The 16,383-nt window shown below is 42.9% G+C and overlaps 1 pseudogene; it reads left to right on the top strand.

Moving 5' to 3' along the window:
- The first annotated feature begins 7,141 nt into the window (after positions 1 to 7,141).
- LOC136315348 (pre-mRNA-splicing factor SLU7 pseudogene) lies at positions 7,142 to 8,906 on the top strand (annotated as a pseudogene).
- Positions 8,907 to 16,383: the final 7,477 nt, after the last annotated feature.

Raw genomic sequence — 16,383 nt, 5'->3', positions numbered from 1 at the left:
ATCGAACCCGGGTCCCCCGCACGCCAGGCCAATGCTCTACCGCTGAGCCAACCGGACAGGGCTGGCATAGTTCTTATTCATGGTATATATCCAACACAGGTCAACAGGTGTGGAGGCACTATCTATTCCACACAGTCACTCAGGGATTCAGGACAACAGAGGCTTTGCCATCTATAATGTGGCTGGTGGCCTAGGCAGGAGAAGATCTTGCATGGAGAATGCACACCTATGGTTTAGACCAGAAGTAACACATAACACTTCTTCTGGCAGTCTATTGGCTAGGACTAGTCAACCACTCCATTTAATGGCAGGGAGGTTTGACATGTAGTCTTTTAAGTACCCGAAGAGAGGAGACTTGGAAGTGAGCACTAGTAATGCCTATCAGATTTTACAATTTCATTCATTCACTCATTCATTCATTTAATGAGTCTGTACCAACTGCAATTCTAGGCCCTATGGGAGATATAGGCATATGTAAAATACATTCACCTTCAAAATCAGGAGACATCATAGCTCAGTCTGGGAAAGGTGAGGTTTGAGACTTTAACCACCATATTCAAACAATTATATTATTTGCAATATCTCTTCCCTAAAAGATGGAGAGTGATTGCCCAGAGGAAGGGCAGATCAGATAGCGCCTGACAAACAAATGCAGGAACTACAGAGGACCCCTACCAGAAAGGATTTGGCAACTCTCACCCCCCCCCCCCCCCCCCCCCCCCCGCCAACCCTATCTGCAGGAACCGCAGTCCTGGGCCTGGAAACCAAAATTGAGTGGGAGGAGGTAGTGTCCAGAGAAATGTTAGAGAAGATGTGAAAAGAACATGTGGGTGGTTTATAGTTGGTGGTAAGCAGGGCTGGATCTGCTTACCACGGTGGCTTCTCTTAACACTGTCCCAAGAGTTTCTTTTGATTTAAGTTATCCTGCCTGCAATTCGAGATTCACTTTGGTTATCAAACAACTTTTTTTCAAAAATCTACATATTGCTCAGGGGATTCTGAAACTTATAGCTATTGAGTGTGGATCCATTTAATCGGATATATTTCCTTTCTGACACCTAGCTGAAGATTGAGAGAGGGGGTTGATTGAGTACAGGGTTAGCAGGACTACCTGGGGTGAAGGGCTTGTCACCACTAGTAAACTGGGGGTGTTGGAGAAGAAGCACATTAATTCAGGGAAAGAGGTGACTGTGAAGGCCCTTATCCAGGGCTGACTGCACTGGGATGATGGGGAGGTGAGGGGAAGGTTCACTGAGTCCCTGTTCAGTACCAGGCACCATGTTAGTAGCTTCCTATACATTCAGCTCATTTCTTTACAATAGCTCTACGGGTCAGTTGCTGTTGTCTCCATTTTACAGGAAAGCAACTGAGGTTCAAAGATGAGAAGAAATTTGTTCAAAGGGCTGGCAAGGGGCAGAGTGGGAATTGAAGGCTCCATGCTTTTTCCTGATGCCACTTTCCTTTAGGTGACCAACCTCTCCATTCCTGCAGTGGTGGCCTCCTGGTGTCCAGAGTAGACTCAGTAAAGGCCTTAAAGAACCCTATGACCTTGAAGTCAAATAGGCCTTGATGGGCCAGCTCAGAAATCTCCTTCCTATAATTGATACCTCCTATGGCAAAAGGCACACTGAGCTCCATATGCATTTGAGAGAAAAACTTGATCATGGAAACCTGCTCATGTAATTAAACTCCTTAAAGATAGCTAAGTAGTCTTAGGTGTGATTTTTTTTTTTTTTTTTGTATTTCTCTGAAGCTGGAAATGGGGAGAGACAGTCAGACAGACTCCCGCATGCGCCCAACCGGGATCCACCTGGCACGCCCACCAGGGGCGACACTCTGCCCACCAGGGGGCGATGCTCTGCCCCTCCGGGGGGCCGCTCTGCCGTGACCAGAGCCACTCCAGCGCCTGGGGCAGAGGCCAAGGAGCCATCCCCAGCGCCCGGGCCACCTCTGCTCCAATGGAGCCTTGGCTGCGGGAGGGGAAGAGAGAGACAGAGAGGAAGGAGGGGGTGGGGGTGGAGAAGCAAATGGGCGCCTCTCCTATGTGCCCTGGCCGGGAATCGAACCCGGGTCCCCCGCACGCCAGGCCGACGCTCTACCGCTGAGCCAACCTGCCAGGGCTTAGGTGTGATTTTAATGGACTCTTCTGTGATGTATAAATGTTAAAAATGTCACTATTCATTCTCAACTAACTTCTTGGGATAAAATATATGAAATCTGACTCAATGAGTATTCCAACTCTCATCTTTCTTGCATTTGACAAATACCATATACTTTTCCATGATATTACCAAGTACCATAAACTTTTCCAGGATATTACCTAGTTCACGTCTTCCCCATGTTATCTATTGAAATTGCCTGGGAGTGGGCTATGGTTTCTGAAATGACATGTCTTCATTCTAGGTCCTGAAATAACAGAGCATTATAATAAATAGGATCATTTTTTATTCTGTTAGTTTTAGGAAAAACACCTGTGCCAACCTGGGTTCCTTATCGAACTGGATCTGCCACTAGTTAGAAATGAACCGATGGGGATATCATTCAAACTGTCTGTGTTTCAAGCAGTCTAACTAACAAGCAAAACAGAGACAGACTTATAGGTAGAGAGCAGACGGACAGCAGTCTGGGGAGGGGCTGGGTGGGGGTGTGTGGAAGGATTAAGCAAAAAAAGATGAGAAAACAGAAAACTAATGGACATGGGTAATAGTCTGATGATTGCAGGGAGGGAGGTGGAAGAGGATATAGGAGGCGTAAATGGTGATGGACGGAGACTTGACCTGGAGTGACGAGCACACAATACAGTATACAGAAGACGTATTGTAGAATCGTGCACCTGAAACCTGTATAATTTTGTTAACCAGTGTTAACCAATAGATTCCATTTTAAAAAATGAATGTTATGAACTTCAAGATTTTAAAGTTTTTTTCAGCCCTCTGGGATTTTAGTATCTGAGAAGAGTAAGATTGCTGAGAAGACTAGTTCAGGATCAATGTGAGGTTTTGGGTCTTTTAAATTAGAAGACGTAGAGTTCTGTCCACCTTCCTGCTGCCTGAGTGAACGTCTGGCATGTTATTTTCCTTTTGGCACCTGTTCTGATATGTGATCAAATATTCTAGACAGAATAATTTCTCAGAGCAGCATAAAGCCTGCCCTTGATTCTCCAGGGACTTGGAAGGTAAAACAACATGTGCAGGAAGCAAATAAGCAATTTAATGTTGTCATGGACTGTTCTCTGGAAGGACTTGACCATCACTATGTAGCCTACTAAAGTATCCTTCTGAGGGCAAGGGAGTCTCAAGAAGGTGACTTGGTAGCAACTGCCTGTTTCAATAAGAGGGTCAACAAAAGACTTTTCATGAAGGTCCAAGAACTTCAGTTTTAAAATAAAGATGTGAATTTGTTGTTGCTGACCTTTCTACACTTACATTTCAGTGCTTTTTGCCTTGAAACCCTGGAAACCTTCCTGTTCAAACACAAAACCTCCTATGCTACATGAAATTAACTTGTGTGTGTGTGTGTGTGTGTGTGTGTGTGACAGAGACACAGAGAGGGACAGATAGGGACAGACAGACAGGAAGGAGAGAGATGAGAAGCATCAATTCTTCGTTGTAGCTCCTTAGTCTCCTTAGTTGTTCATTGATTGCTTTCTCATATGTGCCGTGACCAGAGGGCTGCAGCAGAGTGAGAGACCCCTTGCTCAAGCCAGCGACCTTGGGCTCAAGCCAGTGACCACAGGGTCATGTCTATGATCCCATGCTCAAGCCAGCGACCCGGGCTCAAGCTGGTGAACCCATGTTCAAGCCGGATGAGCCCGCGCTCAAGCCGAGGACCTCAAGTTTTCAAACCTGGGTCCTCTGTGTCCCAGTCTGAAGCTCTAGCCACTGTGCCACCACCTGGTCTGGCTAACTTGTTTTTCTATAACTCTTTCTCTTTGGTGAATTCAGGCTGTTTGTTTTTTTTTTTTTTTTTTTTTTTTCATTTTTCTGAAGCTGGAAACAGGGAGAGACAGTCAGACAGACTCCCGCATGCGCCCGACCGGGATCCACCCGGCCCGCCCACCAGGGGCGGTGCTCTGCCCCCCAGGGGGCGATGCTCTGCCCATCCTGGGCGTCGCCATATTGCGACCAGAGCCACTCTAGCGCCTGAGGCAGAGGCCACAGAGCCATGCCCAGCGCCCGGGCCATCTCTGCTCCAATGGAGCCTTGGCTGCGGGAGGGGAAGAGAGAGACAGAGAGGAAAGCGCGGCGGAGGGGTGGAGAAGCAAATGGGCGCTTCTCCTGTGTGCCCTGGCCGGGAATCGAACCCGGGTCCTCCGCACGCTAGGCCGACAAATTCAGGCTGTTTTAAGATACCCAAACTATTGCTTGTTCAAGTCAATTCAATAATTAAAAGAAAAAGAATAAGTCATACTAATTATTTGGCATTAATCAGACAAAACTACCTATTGCATGAATTACAGACCACTTCTACTTTTTAGATGGGATGGACCCAAAGTGGACACTTGCTTTTGTAGGGGAAGAAAAATAATTTTTCTCTCTACCCTTTTATGTTCTTAGATGACACCACCTATAGTAAAATAAGATTAACAGAAGAAAAATAAACAAACATTTGATAACCTATAGATCTCCTTTGTACATGGGAAATACTTAGAAAAACTGAGTAACTTCTTGAAATAATCCAAACTACCACCTCCTGTTAAAGACAAAAGATAAAGTTGGGGGGTAGAGAGCACGTTATAGGGGCATTCAGGCAAAAAACACAGAAATCAAGGGTATGGTTTACATGCAGATTTAAGTCAGTGACTTCTCCATTGATAAAAGTTTATAGAGGTTTGGACATCTTTGTCTTCCTGGCACAGAGAGGGAGCCATCCTTACAAATGGAGATGTAAATGTTTTTTACAAAAGGGTCACTTTTGCTTGGTTTAAAGAGCTTCTCCTGTGTCTACAGTTTTTAAAAAATTACCAGTTCATAATAGCTCTTGTCCAAGGAGGCGTATTTTGGGATGGCAAGTTCTGTTCTTCTTTACCTTCTTCCAATTTCTGGTAAAAATTGAAAGGGGGAGTGAATAAACAGGAAAGCAAGTTAGTGATCCACACATGTGGCTCTGCTTCAGCCGAGTTGGACAATTACTACAGACTATTATAAATGATGATTCTCATTACAATTGTTCTTCTTTCTTCCAAGTGAGAGGAGTGGAGTGCCCCAACCAGGATCCACCCTGGAACCCCCATCTGGGGCTGATACTCTGCCCATCTGGGGCCATGCTCCCGACTAAGCTATATTTTTATCCCCTGAGGCGGAGGCTCCATGGAGCCATTCTCAGCACCTGGGGCTAATGCGCTTGAACCAATCCAGCCACGACTGCAGGAGGGAAAGAGAGAGAGAGAGAGAAGGATGGGGAGAGGGAAAGGTGAAGAAGCAGATGGTCAATTCTCTTGTGTGCCCTCACCAGGAATCAAACCTGGGACTTCCACACACTGGGCTGATGCTCTGCCACTGAGCCAACTGGCCAGGGCCACAATAGTATATACCTCAGGTTGCAGAATATTTTGCTTTTTTGTTGCTTCCTTTGTGAATAAAAAAGAGGCTACATACTAAGTAAACCTGACGAACTCAGGGGAGGCTTGCATAGTGAGCCTTACAAACTCTGTGTAGTACAACTCTGAAGACTTGAAGTGCCAGGTAACCAGCCTTTATGTGTGTGTCCCAAGATGAGTCAGTTATTTAATTACAGTTATGTTGGAATTCCCTATGGACCTCCTGCTCATCATTAGGAATGCCCTCTGACACCTATATTATAGATTCTTTTTTTTAAAATTTTTATTTATTAATTTTTTACAGAGACAGAGAGTGAGTCAGAGAGAGGGATAGATAGGGACAGACAGACAGGAACGGAGAGAGATGAGAAGCATCAATCATTAGTTTTTCGTTGCGTGTTGCAACACCTTAGTTGTTCATTGATTGCTTTCTCATATGTGCCTTGACCGGGGGCCTTCAGCAGACCAAGTAACCCCTTGCTGGAGCCAGCGACCTTGGGTTCAAGCTGGTGGGCTTTTCCTCAAACCAGATGAGCCCACACTCAAGCTGGTGACCTTGGGGTCTCGAACCCGGGTCCTCTGCATCCCAGTCCGATGCTCTATCCACTGCACCACCGCCTGGGCAGGCTATATATAGATTCTTAGTCAACTAAGAATACCCAAAATTCGAGCTGGAGGCAATAAATGCCCCTTATTTTCAGAGCCAAATAAGTTCAGACTCTCATTTATTCAGCAAAAGGTTTTGTTCAGATTCTCACTAAGTAATTCCAGTTGAAAAGCCAAAATTAAAATCCAGCTATCCAGTTTTCCCCCATCCTGTCCTGAGTTATCTCAACTCTTATCCTTAGCCTGAGTTATCTTAATCTTTAACCTTTACTTCTACCTCATTAAAAAAAACAAACAACCCCCCCCCCTCCAAAAAAAAAACAGCTTGAATAAAGTCAAGGCCTCTGATTTTGAAACAAGGAGATTTGGAATTCCAAGAAAAAGCTTACCCAAGTCCACCCAATGTAAAGTAAGAGCCAGAGGGGCACAATGGGCTCCTGCTGGTACCAAGCACAGGTCCAGGTCTGCAAGGTGGTCCTGGGTGGGTTTTTTCGGAATTCTGCTGCACTAGGCCAAGTAAATGTCCATGTAAAAAACATATAAACCTATAGAGACTTTGCCCACCCTTCTCCCGCAGGCTGGATTGCAGATTGCCCATAGCTGGGCTTGACCACTTTTGCACGTCCCCTCCTCCCCAGCCGGGCAAGACTGAGCTCACACCTGGGCCCAATGGTGGCCAGCTGCTTCCGCCCTTGCAGACAGAACCGCGCTTCTGCGTCCGGAGTAGTCCCGAAAGCTCCCTCCTTCTAAGCGACTCTGCTCTGAGTGCCGTGGGAGAGCTTGTTTGGCTGGTGTCCTGCTTTCCTTTGCTGGGCTAGACTCTTCCAGGGAGACGGAAGACTGGCAAAACTCGCAGGATCTCGCGAGACCCAAAGAGTTGTTAGTGCGCATGTGTCCCGCAGTGGCTGCCGGGAACGCTAAAACAGAAAGTAAAAGTGGACGGATTGGTTTTCTTTCTCTCCAGTGGTTTTGTGGCCCTTGGAGACAAGACTGAGAGGAGGCCCAATAACAATGTCGGCTGCAGCTGTAGATACCGTTAATACTGCCCCCCTGTCGGGGTCCAAAGAAATGAGTTTGGAGGAACCGAACAAGATGACCAGAGAGGACTGGCAAAGAAGAAGGAGCTGGAAGAACAGCGAAAACTGGGTAATGCTCCTGCCGAAGTTGATGAAGAAGGAAAAGACATCAACCCTCATATTCCTCAGTATATTTCTTCAGTGCCATGGTATATCGATCCTTCAAAAAGGCCTACTTTAAAGCACCAGAGACCACAACCAGTAAAACAAAAACAGTACAGCTCGTCTGGAGAATGGTACAACAGGGGCGTAAAAGAGAATTCTGTAACTACTAAGTACTGCAAAGGAGCATGTGAAAATTGTGGGGCCATGACACACAAAAAGAAAGACTGCTTTGAGAGACCTAGGCGAGTTGGAGCAAAATTTACCAGAACTAACGTAGCTCCTGACAAACATGTCCAACCTCAGCTGATGTTTGACTATGATGGGAAGAGGGATCGGTGGAATGGCTACAATCCAGAAGAACACATGAAAATTGTAGAAGAATATGCCAAAGTCGATCTGGCAAAACGAACACTGAAAGCCCAGAAACTCCAAGAAGAATTAGCCTCAGGAAAATTAGTGGAACAGGCTAATTCTCCAACACACCAGTGGGGAGAAGAGGAAACAAATTCTCAGATGGAAAAAGATCATAATAGTGAAGATGAGGATGAAGATAAATATACCGATGATATTGACATACCTGGACAGAACTTTGACTCCTAAGAGATGGATTACTGTTCGGAATCTCAGGATTCGAGAAGATATCGCAAAATATTTGTGGAATTTAGATCCAAATTCAGGTTACTATGATCCCAAAACAAGAGTGATGAGAGAGAATCCCTACGCCAATGCAGGAAAGAATCCCGATGAAGTGAGCTACGCAGGAGATAACTTTGTTAGGTACATGGGAGATACTATTTCAATGGCTCAGACACAGTTGTTTGCGTGGGAAGCCTATGACAAGGCATCTGCAGGCCGATCCTACCAAACTAGAGCTGTTGTATAAGTCCTTCAAAGTCAAAAAAGAAGACTTCAAAGAACAGCAGAAAGAAAGCATCCTGGAAAAGTATGGTGGCCAAGAACATTTGGATGCCCCTCCAGCTGAATTGCTTCTAGCTCAGACGGAAGACTACGTGGAGTATTCAAGACATGGGATGGTCATCAAAGGGCAGGAGCGGGCTGTCGCCTGCTCTAAGTATGAGGAGGATGTGAAGATCCACAATCACATGCATATCTGGGGATCTTACTGGAAGGAAGGCCAATGGGGATACAAATGCTGTCACTCTTTCTTCAAGTATTCCTATCGTACTGGAGAAGCTGGGAAGGAGAGTGCTAATTCAAAGGAATGTATAGTAAAGGATATAACCGGAGAAGAAGGCATGAAGAAACCTCAAACCGTCATGAAGATGCATCAGGAAAAACTAAAAGAGGAGGAGGAGGAGGAGGAGAAGAAGCAGCAGCAGCATCGAAAGAGTAGCTCAGATAGCGATGATAAAGAGAAGAAACATGAGAAACTGAAAAAGGCTCTGAATGCAGAGGAGGCCCGCCTTCTTCATGTCCAGGAGCTCATGCAGAGTGATGAGAGGAAGCGGCCTTACAGCTGCACCTATGAAACGCAGGAACCCACCGAGGAGGAAATGGAGGCTTACAGGATGAAGCGTCAGAGGCCAGATGACCCCATGGCCTCTTTCCTTGGACAGTAGGGACCAGTCACAGAAGGTTGCCCACAACAAACACAACAGATAAAATACTCTTTTCAGCTTCTTGCCGATGGTTGTATTGATAGATGGCAAAGTCAGTGTGTGCTCCTCTTGCTGTCTGACTTTAATAAAGCTTCCAGAAGTGTAAACAAACAAACAGACAAACAAACCTGTAGAGACTTTAATGAGTTTATTTGAGCCAAACTGACAATTGCCAAGGAGCTAAATCTCAGTGGGTTGAGAAAATGCTACGGAAAGTGACTGTTTTGCCACTTATTTGATACATCAGATCAGAATCAAAGGAAAAAAGATGTAAGAGGGTTACATGGAATCCATTGGTGGTAGATTAGGGAGGCAAGAGAAAGCAAAGCGATGAAATCTCTGAAATTGGATAAAAAGTAAAACAGAGACACACATACTTGTGGGCAAACAAATTTAATATCAGTCATTATTTTCTTCCTCAGTCAAGGGAACTGTTTCCTTGACCCTCAAATGTGAAGTGCATTCATGACATATTTCCCGATTCATTTCTTAAATGTTTCTTATGTTTTCTCTGTTGAGGAAAGGTGTGGGTTGGAAGTAACTCAGGTCAGACATATCATGGGTGAATAAAGTAAAAAAAAAGGCCAGCATCATAGTAAGAAATGTCTAATGTGCTAAGTTTATTCTATATCACAATTACCTATATCTGTTTTGTGTCGACAGTTGTCTTCCCAAAGAGACCACCGGAAATACTTGATCCAGCAAAGCTAAGTGTGTTAGGTGCACAGCAGGCAGGGAGAACACCACACTGTCAGTCTCATTGCATGCCTGAGTTTCAGGAAAAAAATTAGAAAAGGTATTATGAAGGGTGTTACAGCCTGTATTGAGTGATTTTAAGGTGTGTCTTGCAAAGCAAGAAATAGGATGAAATTGGGCAAAGTTTAAGACATAATAGCTTTGAATCTTTTCCACACTGAAAGTCTTTGTTAATGCACACCCCTGATGCCAGGAGACAGGTGGGGCAGCTCCTCAGGGGCACCAGTTGTCTTGCTGGGGAGGGGATTGTGCAGCGTTGGCCAGCTCAGCAGAAGTACAAGACCTCACTAGGGAAGGGTGGGCCACCACTTGGGCCCAGAGGGTCCAGAGGGCACTGTAGAATCATCATCCTTAGTGCTGTCCATCTAGATGTCCCTGGCCCACATTTCAAGATCCCAGGTTTTCCTCACCAAGGCCCTAGCCTTTTACAGAACAGACTTGCCTTGATTGAGCTGAAAGCTCGCTGGGGCTCCTGGACTCTAACAATGCGGTCTTCAGTCTGCATTGGGCTGTGTTTGCCCTTTCTCTGTAAGAGATAAAGGCCTCTTTGTAAACTGTCACAGAGACCCTATGTTAACAGGCCTCAGTTGCTCGTTCTCCTTCTGGGTATCAAATCAGCTAAGCAACAACCAGCTCATGCTGCCATATTTATAGGCATCTTTGATCTGCATTATAAAAAGGCTTTCATCATGGCAACTGCCACAGCACTCTCTGCACCAGAATACTTCCAGGGCACTGCTGGGGAAATTTTAAGCAATGTAGCCACTACCTTACACCAGGGGTGCTCAGCATCCACCTAAGACAGCAAGCTCCTTCCCTGCTGGGAAGGGGTTGGACCAGTCCCACAGCCCCATCTTACAGCCTGTTTTCTCAAACCATTCTTGCCCCTTCTCGTATTATTCTGGGTCTTCCAAGAAGCAGATGCCATGACCAGTTAATTGTGCAAGAAATTAAGAGAAAGACCCATGAGAGGTAATGGGAGGCCATCAGACTGCAATAGAGGTCTGAGCACAAATGGAGGAAGGAAGTAGGGATAGAAGTGTAAGTGGAAGTCTCTAGACAGTTTTTGAAGTTCTTACAGCAATTCAAAAAGGCTGGTGCCAAATTCTGAGCTACAGTTGCCCATCAGACACCCTGGAGGGGCCTGCATCAGTGTCCTGCTGTGCTTCATCTGTCAGTCTTGGGCAGGCTGCAGATCTTGCAAACTCAGTAATGGGTTTCAGAGCTCAACACCTGGGTCAGTGGTGGGATTCAACTGGTTCGCATCAGTTTGGTAGAACCGACACCTAATTTTTTGTTGAATTTGGTGAACCAGTTGTTAAAAAGACACTTATAATCAGGTTTCTCTCTAAAGTGGGTGCCTGGGCAGCTGCTCAATGTGGAAATCACAAATTTACATTCCTTACTCTCTTTCTTTTTCTTTTTCTGAAGTTAGAAGCAGGGAGGCAGTCAGACTCCTGCATGTGCCCAACCAGGATCCACCTGGCATGCCCATCAGAGGGCGATGCTCTGCCCATTTGGGCAGTTGCTCTGTTGCGGCCGGAGCCATTCTAGTGCCTGAGGCAGAGGCCATGGAGCCATCCTCAGCACCCGGGCCAACTTTGCTCCCATGGAGCCTTGGCTGCGGGAAGGAAGGAGAGAAATAGAGAGGAAAGAGAGGAGGAGGGATGGAGAAGCAGATGGGTGCTTCTCCTGTGTGCCCTGGTCAGGAATTGAACTTGAGACTTACACACGCCAAGGCTGATGCTCTACTGCTGAGCCAACCAGCCAGGGCCTCTTTATTCTTTTTTAATGTTCATCTGTGCAACAGTGTATTCTAATACCCTTAGTCATGTTCATTCCTTCCATGGCTGGAAAAAATTGCAAGTGAGGACACCAATCAAGAGGCAATATGCCACCTTCAAAATAAAAGTCTGGAACCAGATGGCTATACTAGTGAATTCTACCAAACGTTTAAAGAAGATTTGGTTCCTATCTTTCTCAAAGTCTTCCAAAAAATTGAAGAAGAAGCAATACTTCCAAATACATTTTATGAGGCCAACATAATCCTCATACCAAAACCTGGCAAGGACAACACAAAAAAAGAAAACTACAGACCAATATTGCTAATGTATACAGATGCAAAAATCCTAAAAAAAAATACTAGCAAATCTAATACAATACATTAAAAATAATAATTTATCGCCTGACCAGGTGGTGGCGCAGTGGATAGAGCATCAGACTGGGATGCAGAGAACCCAGGTTCGAGACCCCGGGGTCGCCAGCTTGAGTGTGGGCTCATCTGGCTTGAGCAAAAAAGCTCACCAGCTTGAACCCAAGGTTGCTAGCTCCAGCAAGGGGTTACTCAGTCTGCTGAAGGCCTGCGGTCAAGGCACATATGAGAAAGCAATCAATGAACAACTAAGTTGTCTCAACGAAAAACTAATGATTGATGCTTCTCATCTCTCTTCGTTCCTGTCTGTCTGTCCCTATCTATCCCTCTCTCTGACTCTCTCTATGTCCCTGTAAAAAAAAAAAATAATAATAATTTATCATGATCAAGTGGGATTCATCCCAGAAACACAAGGATGCTTCAACATACGTAAAACGAGTAACGTAATACACCATATCAATAAAACAACAAAAACCATTATGATCCTATCAATAAATGTAGAAAAGGCATTTGATAAAATAAAACATCCTTTTATGTTTAAAACACTTAAAAATGGATATAGAAGGAAAATACCTCAACCTATTAAAGGCCATTTATGACAAACCATCAGCTAACATCATAGTAAACAGTAAAAAACTGAAAACTTTTCCTCTAAAATCAGGAACAAGACAAGGTTGCCCACTCTCTCCACTCCTATTCAACATAGTGCTGGAAGTTCTAGCCAGAGCAATAGACAAGAGAAAGAAATAAAAGGCATTCATATTGGGAAAGAAGATGTAAAGGTTTCCCTTTTTACAGATGACATGACCCTGTATATAGAAAACCCCAAAGACTCCACAGAAAGACTATTAGAAACAATAAACCAATACAGTAAGGTTGCAGGATACAAAATAAATATACAGAAGTCTATTGCTTTCTTATATGCCAACAATAACACTTCGGAAAAAGAACTAAAAAAAAATAACTCCTTTTACAGTTGCAACAACAACAACAAAAAATATTTGGGAATATACATAACAAAGAATGTAAAGGACTGAAAACTACAAAGCATTATTAAAGAAAATTGAAAAAGTCACAATGAAATGGAAAAATATTCCTTGTTTGTGGATAGGAAGAATAAATATAGTTAAAATGGCCATATTACCCAAAGCAATATACAAATTTAATGCAATTCCTATCAAAATTCCAATGTCATTTTTTAAAGAAATGGAACAAAAAATAATCTGGTTTATATGAAACCATAAAAAACTCCAAATAACCAAAGTAATCCTAAGGAAAAAAAGTGAATCTGGAGGCATTACAATGCCTGACTTCAAACTATACTACAGAGCCACAATAATCAAAACAGCATGGTAGTGGCAGAAAAATAGGCAGACAGACCAATGGAACAGAACTGAGAGCCCAGAAATAAAACCACATATATATGATCAAATCATCTTTGATAAAGGAGCCAAAAATACATAATGGAGAAAAGAAAGCCTCTTCAATAAATGGTGCTGGGAAAATTGGAAAGCCACATGCAAAAGAATGAAACTTGACTACAGTTTGTCTCCTTGCACAAAAATTAATTCAAAATGGATCAGGACCTAAATATATATGAAACAATAAATTACATAGGAGAAAACATAAGTACTAAACTCATGGACCTTCGCCGTAGAGATCATTTTATAAATTTGACCCCAAAGGCAAGGGAAGTAAAGGTAAAGATAAATGAATGGGACTACATCAGATTAAGAAGCTTCTGCACAGCGAAAGAAACTGACAACAAAACAAACAGGCAACTAAATGGGAGATGATATTTTCAAATAACAGCTCAGATAAGGGGCTAATATCCAAAATATATAAAGAACTCACAAAACTCAGCAACAAGCAAACACTACAATAAAAAAATGAGAAGAGTACCTGAAGAGACACTTCTCCCAAGAAGAAATACGAATGGCCAACAGATATATGAAAAAATGCTCCTTTTTACTAACTATTAGAGAAATGCAAATCAAAACTATAATGAGATACCACCTCACACCTGTTAGATTAACTATTATCAACAAGACAGGTAATAACAAGTGCTGGAGAGGCTGTGGAGAAAAAGAAACCTTCACCCACTGTTGGTGGGAATGTAAATTAGTACAACCATTATGGAAAAAAGTATGGTGGTTCCTCAAAAAATTAAGAATAGAACTACCTACCATATGACCCAGCAATCCCTCTACTGGGTATATACCCCCAAAACTTGAAAATATGAGTACATAAAGACACATGCACCCCCATGTTCATCGCAGCATTGTTCATGGTGGCCAAGACATGGAAACAGCTAAAATGCCCTTCAATAGAGGATCGGATAAAGAAGATGTGGTACATATATACAATGGAATACTACTCAGCCATAAGAAATGATGACATTGGATCATTTACAATAACATGGATGGACCTTTATAACATTATATTTAGTGAAATAAGTAAATCAGAAAAAGCTAAGAACTGTATAATTCCATACATAGGTGAGACACAAAATTGAGACTCATGGACATAGATAAAAGTGCAGTGGTTGGGGGAAGGGGGAAAGGGAGGAGAGGGAGGGGATGGGGAGGGGGAGGGGCTTAAAGAGAAACAAAATATAGGGTGACAGAGGATGATTTAATTTTGGGTGATGGGTATACAGCATAAGTGACTATCCAAATGATGTGGAGATGTTTTCTCTAAATTTATGTGCTCTGGTTGACCAATGCCACTCTGTTAAATTTAATTGTCTAAATAAAGAAAAAAAGAAAAGCGATATGGAAATATCTTAAATAACAGTTTTATTGTTTTTTGTCAGGCATTATTTAATATTTTTTCACTGATATTTTAATACTCTTATTATATAATCTAGTTTTATGTACCTCTTTTATTGTTCTTATTTAAATATTAAATGCATGAAATAATAAACTACCTTTCAGTATATCTTTTTTTATACTTAAAATGATCATTAGAGTAGAGAACCGGTTGTTAAATTATCTGAATCTCACCACTGATCTGGGTCCCTCACACAGTCTTACTCTGGGCCGTTAGAGATGTGAGAGACATTCCCCAGAGCATGTGTGCGTGTGTGTGCACGCACACACACACATATGCACATCACAGGGTCTCGCAATGTATAGAGGAATATGTAAGAAAAGTTTTCTTTAGATTTTTGCATTCACTTAAATATCAAATTATTTGAGTAAAAAGCATAAGATTTGTTTTTATAATGTACTCTTCATTTGCTAAATTGAAATTTAAATATGACTAAATGCCCTAGTTTCAACGTTAATTTGGAGGAAAAATGTACATGTGATTAATTTAAAATATTAAAATTTAGTCCCAAACTACCTTGTCAGGTTTCTCGTGACATTTCCCTGTGAAACCTACATGCTGGCTGTATGTTCTTACTTGGGGTCACTGCTCACATATTCACCTTTTTGACTCTTTCCCTTTGCTTTGCTCTTCTTTCTGTCTAGAGTTCCTTTTCCTTTCATTTTCCACAAAGCAACATCCCAATAATTATTCAAAATCCAGATTAAATACTACTCTCTCGCTTGCCTGGTTCCGGAGTTGGAACGAGTCATTCCTTAATAGGGCTGTAAGATTTCCTGGAAAGACAGAAGAGGAAGTGTTTACTTGTGTTTGGAATGGTGGTGGCCACTCTCATACATCTTGTGTTACCCTCACATCAATCTGGCAAAGCCAATACTATTATCCTTAGGTTTACACATCTATTTTTTAATGCTGTGTAACAAATTAGTGGCTTAAAACAACACACATTTACTATCTCAGTTTAGCTTGATTGGGTCTTCAGCAAAATTGCCATTGAGATCTTGGCCAGGGCTATGCCCTCATCTGAAGACTCAAATGGAGAAGGGTCTGCTTCATGTAAGTTGTCGGAAGGATTTATTTTTGGGGGATGTAGATAGACCTCATGGTAGCTTGCTTCTTGAAACCTTTCAAGGAGAGCAAGCCTCTAGAGCAAAGTGTTGTATTAGATGGAGTCCTATATAATATAACATAATCACAAGAGTGACATCCCACTGCCTTTGTCATATCCTACTGTTTAGGAGCAAGTCACAGGGTTATGGTGGACACAGTCTTTCAGTCTACCTGCAGACACAGAGAAATTTGCACTCAGCTATGCTGACAACATTCTTACTAGTAAAAGACAGATGCCAGAATTCTTGTTTTAATTGAACCTAAAGCCATGTAATTGGCATAAGACCATATGCATTTATTTTATTATAGTTAGATGATATGAAGGGATGGAATTACTATGATGCTTAGGAAGCTTCAATTTTCGGGTTCCTCATTTGTATGACCTCATTTGGAGGGCCCAGGGGGAGATCCAAACCTTGTACATAAATACAATATAACAAATATATAATTGCTAGGGCTCCTCTGAGGGCCATTGAAGAAGTCCTCCAAGTAAGGGGCCCTAAAGCTTACGTGTCATGACTTCATGGTAAATCTGCTCCCTGCTGACATGTCTTCACCATCAGACTTTCACTGGGGTCTTTATCTTTA

This window comes from Saccopteryx bilineata, chromosome 11 (assembly GCF_036850765.1).
Source record: "Saccopteryx bilineata isolate mSacBil1 chromosome 11, mSacBil1_pri_phased_curated, whole genome shotgun sequence".
Taxonomy (NCBI): domain Eukaryota; kingdom Metazoa; phylum Chordata; class Mammalia; order Chiroptera; family Emballonuridae; genus Saccopteryx; species Saccopteryx bilineata.
The sequence above is the reverse complement of the archived record's forward strand: the minus strand, read 5'-3'. Positions and strand labels throughout refer to the sequence as shown.